The following is a 6,862-nucleotide window of genomic DNA, read 5'->3' on the forward strand; positions in this document are numbered from 1 at the left end:
CTGGAGACGGGAAAACACAGCTGCCTACTTTCAACAGACAAGAAAAATGCCTCTTCTGGAATCTACTTGCTGCACAAACTGCCACAGACTTTTACAAAGGATTGTGGTTTTAGAAACAAAGTTACTTGCTGGACTTCCAAAACAGGCGGAACACACAGAAGATCATCATCACGGACCCCCTCAGCATACAGCCGGTGAGTCCTGTGAATCTAGTCAATTTCGACAGTTTAGAAATGTAGAGGAACAAGCCAAAACTGATCGACACACAAATCGATGGCAAAAACAGGGAGCGAGACCCAAAGGCACTCGAGACATCAGACTGTCAAGAGTATCTCGTATTGCTGCGGTATCAGCCTCTACCCCAGATATGGCTACGACAAGGCTTGCAAAAACTGTTGTTTTACCACCCCCTATACAGCTCAAAAACAGATTTGATGCATTAATGAATGTGGGTGAGGAATCCCCAAATGTGACTGAACATGTATCATGTCAGCCAACTCCTAACATTGCTATAAACAGGCGCGCAAGGTCGAGCAGACAGCGGCACTCAGCTCAGAGCGCAGCCGAGCCCAGGACTCTGATAGTGGGGGACTCCATTATCAGAAATATCAGTAGCAGAACTACAACTACATGCTGTTGTCCTCAAGCAACCGTCTCTGATGTGAACAAGGAACTTCAGAACATTCTAAAGAAGCACAAGACTGCAAATCGAATCATCATCCATGTGGGAAAGAACGATATTCGGAAAGAGCAGTCAGAACTCCTAAAGAAGGATTTTGGTGAACTCATTGAAACACTTCGAAGACTTGAAATTCAGTCGTTCATCAGTGGACCACTCCCAGCAAGGGGAACTAACATGTTTTCACGGTTGCTTGGACTGAATACCTGGCTACAAAGAACCTGCAGTCTAAAAGGAATCAACTTCATTGACAACTTCAATCTTTTCTGGGGCCATAGACAACTGTTCAAACTGGACGGCCTTCACCCAAACAAACTTGGTGCGAGAGTGCTAAAGGACAATATCTACTTTTCACTCCGGCATCCTTCAGTAGAATGTGTGAGTCTACCCAACATGAATGGCACACACACACTTGGACAAAGTGACGACAGGACATCTTATCAGCTTTAGAGTCATCATGTGGCCAACACAACCAACAAGGACACTGACAACGCCACGCAGCCACAACAAGCACTGCTTATGGACACTTTCCTGGCTGAGCCCTGCTCACAGAGCTTATCACAGACAGACTGTGACGTACTACAACAGCTCCAAGACTCAACACCGAAGGATGACTTTCTGTTAAACAGTCAGGGAAGCCAGGACAACAACATATTTCAGCCACCGGAAACACCAGAGCCAGAGCTCCATTCACCAGACACATTATCCCTCTCTCCAGCATCTCCACTTCTAAGCTTCTCACAGAAAATGGAGGAACTGGTATATGCTGGAACCAGACTCTCCCACTCTTTTGCTGCAAGTCCCCAGTTATCAACTAAAAAACGGCAGGCGCCACAACCACCAAAGCCTGTGGGCCCAGCTCACCCTCCTCCTCCTGTGAGAGCTCTCCGGCCGCTGCCACAACGCCAGGGCTCAAACCCTCCTGCATCTGCTGTGAGTGAACCAAAAACAACTGATAACAGCTCTCAGTGATATGTGTCGGGTCCCCGCTACGGTAGCAGAAACAATCAGGAATGTTTACAAAACAAGCGGGAACCCAGTGTGCCTGTAGCTTTCCCTATTTCTGTTTTAATATGTGATAGAAAGTCTAAGGCCCTTTCAAATCGTACAGTTCACACATCTAATCTGAGGCTTATTAGGCATCAAACTAAGATTGCTCTAGAGACAAAAAGTGATGCGATCAAGCTAGCATTTTTAAATGTTCGCTCACTAAAAAATAAATCACTACTGATCAATGATTTTATAACCACAAACAACCTGGATTTTATGTTTTTAAATGAAACATGGTTAGAAGACAATTCCAGTGCGACAATCCTAAATGAAGCAATTCCTTCTAATTTCACTTACATGAATGTCTGCAGAGCTGTTAAAAGAGGTGGTGGTGTTGCTGCTCTATTTAAAGATGTCTATGAATGCAAACAAGTGTCATTTGGTCAGTACTTGTCTTTTGAATATCTAGGGATTTTACTGAAAGGTATTCCACGCATTCTGTTTATCATTATTTACAGGCCCCCAAAATACTCTCCAGCCTTTGTTGAAGAGTTCACAGAACTGCTATCAATGGTTTGTTCAGAGTTTGACTCTTTTGCTATTGCAGGGGATTTTAATGTTCACATAGACAATGCAGAAAGCAAAACTACAAAAGAAATTATAACGGTTTTGAACACATTTGACCTGATTCAGCATGTGCATGGGCCCACACACAATCGTGGACACACTCTTGATTTACTCATCAGTAAGGGTCTAAACATTTCATCCACTGTTATCAAGGATGTAGCACTATCTGATCACTTCTGTATTTTCTTTGATATATTGATCTCTGCTACCACTGAATCTAGATCAGTCTCTGTCAGGAAGAGATGCATTAACGATAACACGAGTGTGCTATTTATGAAGGCTATATCTTCAATGCCAAGCATTTCTGCAGACTCTGTTGATTTTCTCCTGGAGTCCTTTAACTCAAAAGTTAAGAATGTCATTGATGACATCGCACCTGTGAAGGTCAGACAGATGACTGGCAAAAAATCACAGTGGAGAAAGTCAACAGCAGTACAGAGTATGAAAAGACAATGCAGGAAAGCTGAGCGGATGTGGCGGAAGACAAAACTTGAAATTCACTATAGCATCTATAAAGACAGACTTCATGCTTTCAATGTTGAACTAGGTAAAGCTAGACAAACATTCTTCTCGAACCTTATAAACAGCAACTTAAACAACACTCGCACTCTTTTTGCTACCGTTGAGAGACTAACAAACCCCCCTAGTCAGATCCCTAGTGAACTGCTCTCTGACAGCAAGTGCGATGAGTTTGCTTCCTTCTTTTCTGAGAAGATCAATAATATCAGAAAGACAATTAGCACACCCTCAAGTTATGCAGAGATCAGACAGTTTCGACCGCAATTTCAAAAAGAAGTCATTATGTCTACTTTTGAAGAAATCGATAGCAACATTTTGGAAGAAACAGTAAAGCACCTCAAATCGTCAACCTGCCACCTCGACACACTTCCCACATCTTTTTTCAAAAGTGTGCTTAGCTGTTTAGAAGCAGATCTTTTAGAAGTGGTGAACACCTCACTTCTTTCTGGGACTTTTCCAAACTCCCTGAAAACTGCAGCTGTTAAGCCCCTTCTGAAAAAGAAAAATCTTGATAACACCATACTGAGCAACTATAGACCAATTTCAAATCTTCCGTTCATAAGCAAGATTATTGAAAAGGTTGTTTTTAATCAGCTGAATCACTACATAAACTCAAATGGATACCTGGACCATTTCCAATCTGGCTTCAGACAACTTCATAGCACAGAGACAGCGCTCATAAAGATAATAAATGATATTCGCCTAAATTCAGATTCTGGCAAAATATCAGTGCTGGTACTACTAGATCTCAGTGCTGCGTTCGACACTGTCGATCATAACATTCTGCTAGATAGATTGGAAAACTGGGTCGGGCTTTCTGGGATGGTTCTAAATTGGTTCAGGTCATACTTAGAAGGGAGAGGCTATTATGTGAGTATAGGAGAACATAAGTCTAAGTGGACGTCCATGACATGCGGAGTCCCACAAGGCTCAATTCTAGCGCCGCTGTTGTTCAGCCTGTATATGCTCCCACTAAGTCAAATAATGAGAGAGAACCAAATAGCATATCACAGCTATGCAGATGATACCCAGATTTACCTAGCCTTATCGCCAAATGACTACAGCCCCATTGACTCTCTCTGCCAATGCATTGATGAAATTAACAGTTGGATGTGCCAAAACTTTTTACAGTTAAACAAGGAGAAAACGGAAGTCATTGCATTTGGAAACAAAGATGAAGTTCATAAGGTAAATGCGTACCTTGACACTAGGGGTCAAAAAACAAAAAATCAAGTCAAGAATCTGGGTGTGATTCTGGAGTCAGACCTCAGTTTCAGTAGTCATGTTAAAGCAGTAACTAAATCAGCATACTATCATCTTAAAAACATTGCAAGAATTAGATGTTTTGTTTCCCGTCAAGATTTGGAGAAACTTGTTCATGCCTTTATCACCAGCAGGGTGGACTATTGTAATGGTCTCCTCACTGGCCTTCCCAAGAAGACCATTAGACAGCTGCAGCTCATACAGAACGCTGCTGCCAGGATTCTGACTAGAACCAAAAAATCAGAGCATATTACACCAGTCCTCAGGTCCTTACACTGGCTTCCAGTTATGTTTAGGATAGATTTTAAAGTACTTTTACTTGTTTATAAAGCACTCAATGGCCTAGGACCTACATACATTGCAGATATGCTCACTGAATATAAACCTAACAGACAACTCAGATCACTAGGATCGAGTCAGTTAGTAATATCAAGGGTTCACACAAAACAAGGGGAATCCGCTTTTAGCTATTATGCCGCCCGCAGTTGGAACCAGCTTCCAGAAGAGATCAGATGTGCTAATACATTAGCCACATTTAAATGCAGACTCAAAACTCACCTGTTCAGTTGTGCATTTATTGAATGAGCACTGTGCTACGTCCGAACAGTTTGCACTATTTTATGTATAATCATTTTACTGTATTAATTAATTTGAAATCATTTTCTTTTTTTTTAAATCATCTTAAATGTTCTTAATTTTGTTTTTATTGTTGTGATTATTATTTTAAATTTTTATGCTATTGTGATTTTAATTCCTTTTTATGTACAGCACTTTGAATTACCATTGTGTATGAAATGTGCTATATAAATAAACTTGCCTTGCCTTGCCTTGCCTTGCAGTGTCATGACGACAGCTCAGGCAGCACGTCTGCATCAGCGGCGGCCCCGAGATTAACGCAAAAAAATTAGATTTGACACCACCACTTTCAGAGAAGAGAAAAAAGGAAATTACTGAAAAGATTGCAGAGTTTGTGGCACTTGATATGAGGCCTGTGCGCATTGTTGAGGGTGAGGGATTTAAAGAACTCTTGCGCACACTTGAGCCAGGCTACACCGTCCCTACAAGAGCTACAGTGATGGATGTCGTGCACACAAAATATCTATCGATACGGTCAGACATTTACATGGCTATACAGGACTGTGAAGCTGTCAGTTTCACAACTGATATCTGGACCTCACTTCAGATGGAGGCTTATCTCACAGTCACGTCACATTTCATCACCGGAGACTGGCGACTGGAGAGTTTCGTTTTAGAAACAAAAAAAATGGAGGGCAGTCACACAGCTGATCACATTGCACGAGAACTGACGGAGATCATTTGTGAGTGGGACATTCCAAGTTGCAAGATCATTTCTGTGGTTCATGATAACGCAGCAAACATGGTTGCGTGCACCAACCAGTTGGTCCAGCAGCCCCGCTGGGGAAAGATGAAAGGAGTGTGCTGCGCGGGCCACACATTACAACTCTGCATAAACAGCGCTCTGAAGCAGGACCCCATTTGCCGCACCGTTGCTGCAGCAAGGCGCTTGGTTTCTCATTTTAAAAAAAGCGCAAAGGCCACCACAGCACTACAACATCAACAGAAACAACAGAATGTGCCCCAGCATAAACTGGTGCAGGATGTTGTTACCCGTTGGAACTCTGTTTATTTGATGCTCGATCGCTTGATAGAACAGAAGGGGCCAGTTTCAGCCGTGCTCACAGATGAGAGTGTGAGCAAACGGTCCGATCGTGACCTGGAGCTATCCACATCACAGTGGCGCACAGCAGAGGACATTGTCGCTGTTCTTAAACCGATGATCACTCTGACAGAGCTTTTGTCCCAAGAAAATTATGCATCCCTGTCTGCCACTGTCCCTATGCTTATGAATATTAAAAAAAGACATTTGGTGGTGCATGAGGACGACAGTCGAACCACAAAGATCATCAAGACTACGCTGTCCGATGAGAGCTTAAAGGGCCAGGACTGGAAATAAGTGTTTACATCAGTGCGGCGGTGCTTGACCCGCGCTTCAAGAAGCTCTCCTTTCTCTCCGATGACCAAAGAGATGAGGCATATTCAGTGGTGGCAGAACTAGCTGAAAGTCTAACTGACAGGTCTTACCAGGAGGAAAGTGACACTGTGGATCCTGGGCCTACTGCCCCAAAACAGGACGCTGTAATGGCTATGCTGCTGGCCAGTGATGAAGATGAGGAGGAACAAGATTTCCCAAGGATAGATACCCCAAGTTGTCAAGAGTTGCTAAGAGATTTCACAGCATCCCGTCCACTTCCACGCCATCAGAGAGGATTTTTTAAAAGGCGGGTTTCATTGCCAATAAATCAAGGAGCGCCCTTTTCCCGACCAACGTGAACAAGCTGGTTTTCCTTGCACACAACTTCAGAAGAATCAGCAGGTGCAGTAGACTAGAACACGTTTCATATGTGAAGAAGTGATTTTTTTTTTTTTCTTTTGGGACAAATGTGAACTTAAGCTGAAGGCTGCGCGCGAAGCGCAGCAACGAAGACATCCTTTCCTTTTTCTTTTTCTTTTTTTTTTGCTGCATTTGCACTTTCTGAAGCCCATTCGATTATGACTTATATTAGGCCTATATTTATTTTCGTTGTTGTGTAATTGTTTTTATTTATTCAGGCAGGTTTATTGTATTTTGAAAAATGTTTATGACATTTTGAATTTGGACTAGTCCCAGGCTGTTGCGCTAAGTTTAATTTTCTATATTTATTTTATCCCGATTCCCGAGTGTGAACTGTAAATTAAAAGCCAAGAAATAGGTTCATAAGTGAG

This window comes from Garra rufa, chromosome 2 (assembly GCF_049309525.1).
Source record: "Garra rufa chromosome 2, GarRuf1.0, whole genome shotgun sequence".
Taxonomy (NCBI): Eukaryota; Metazoa; Chordata; class Actinopteri; order Cypriniformes; family Cyprinidae; genus Garra; species Garra rufa.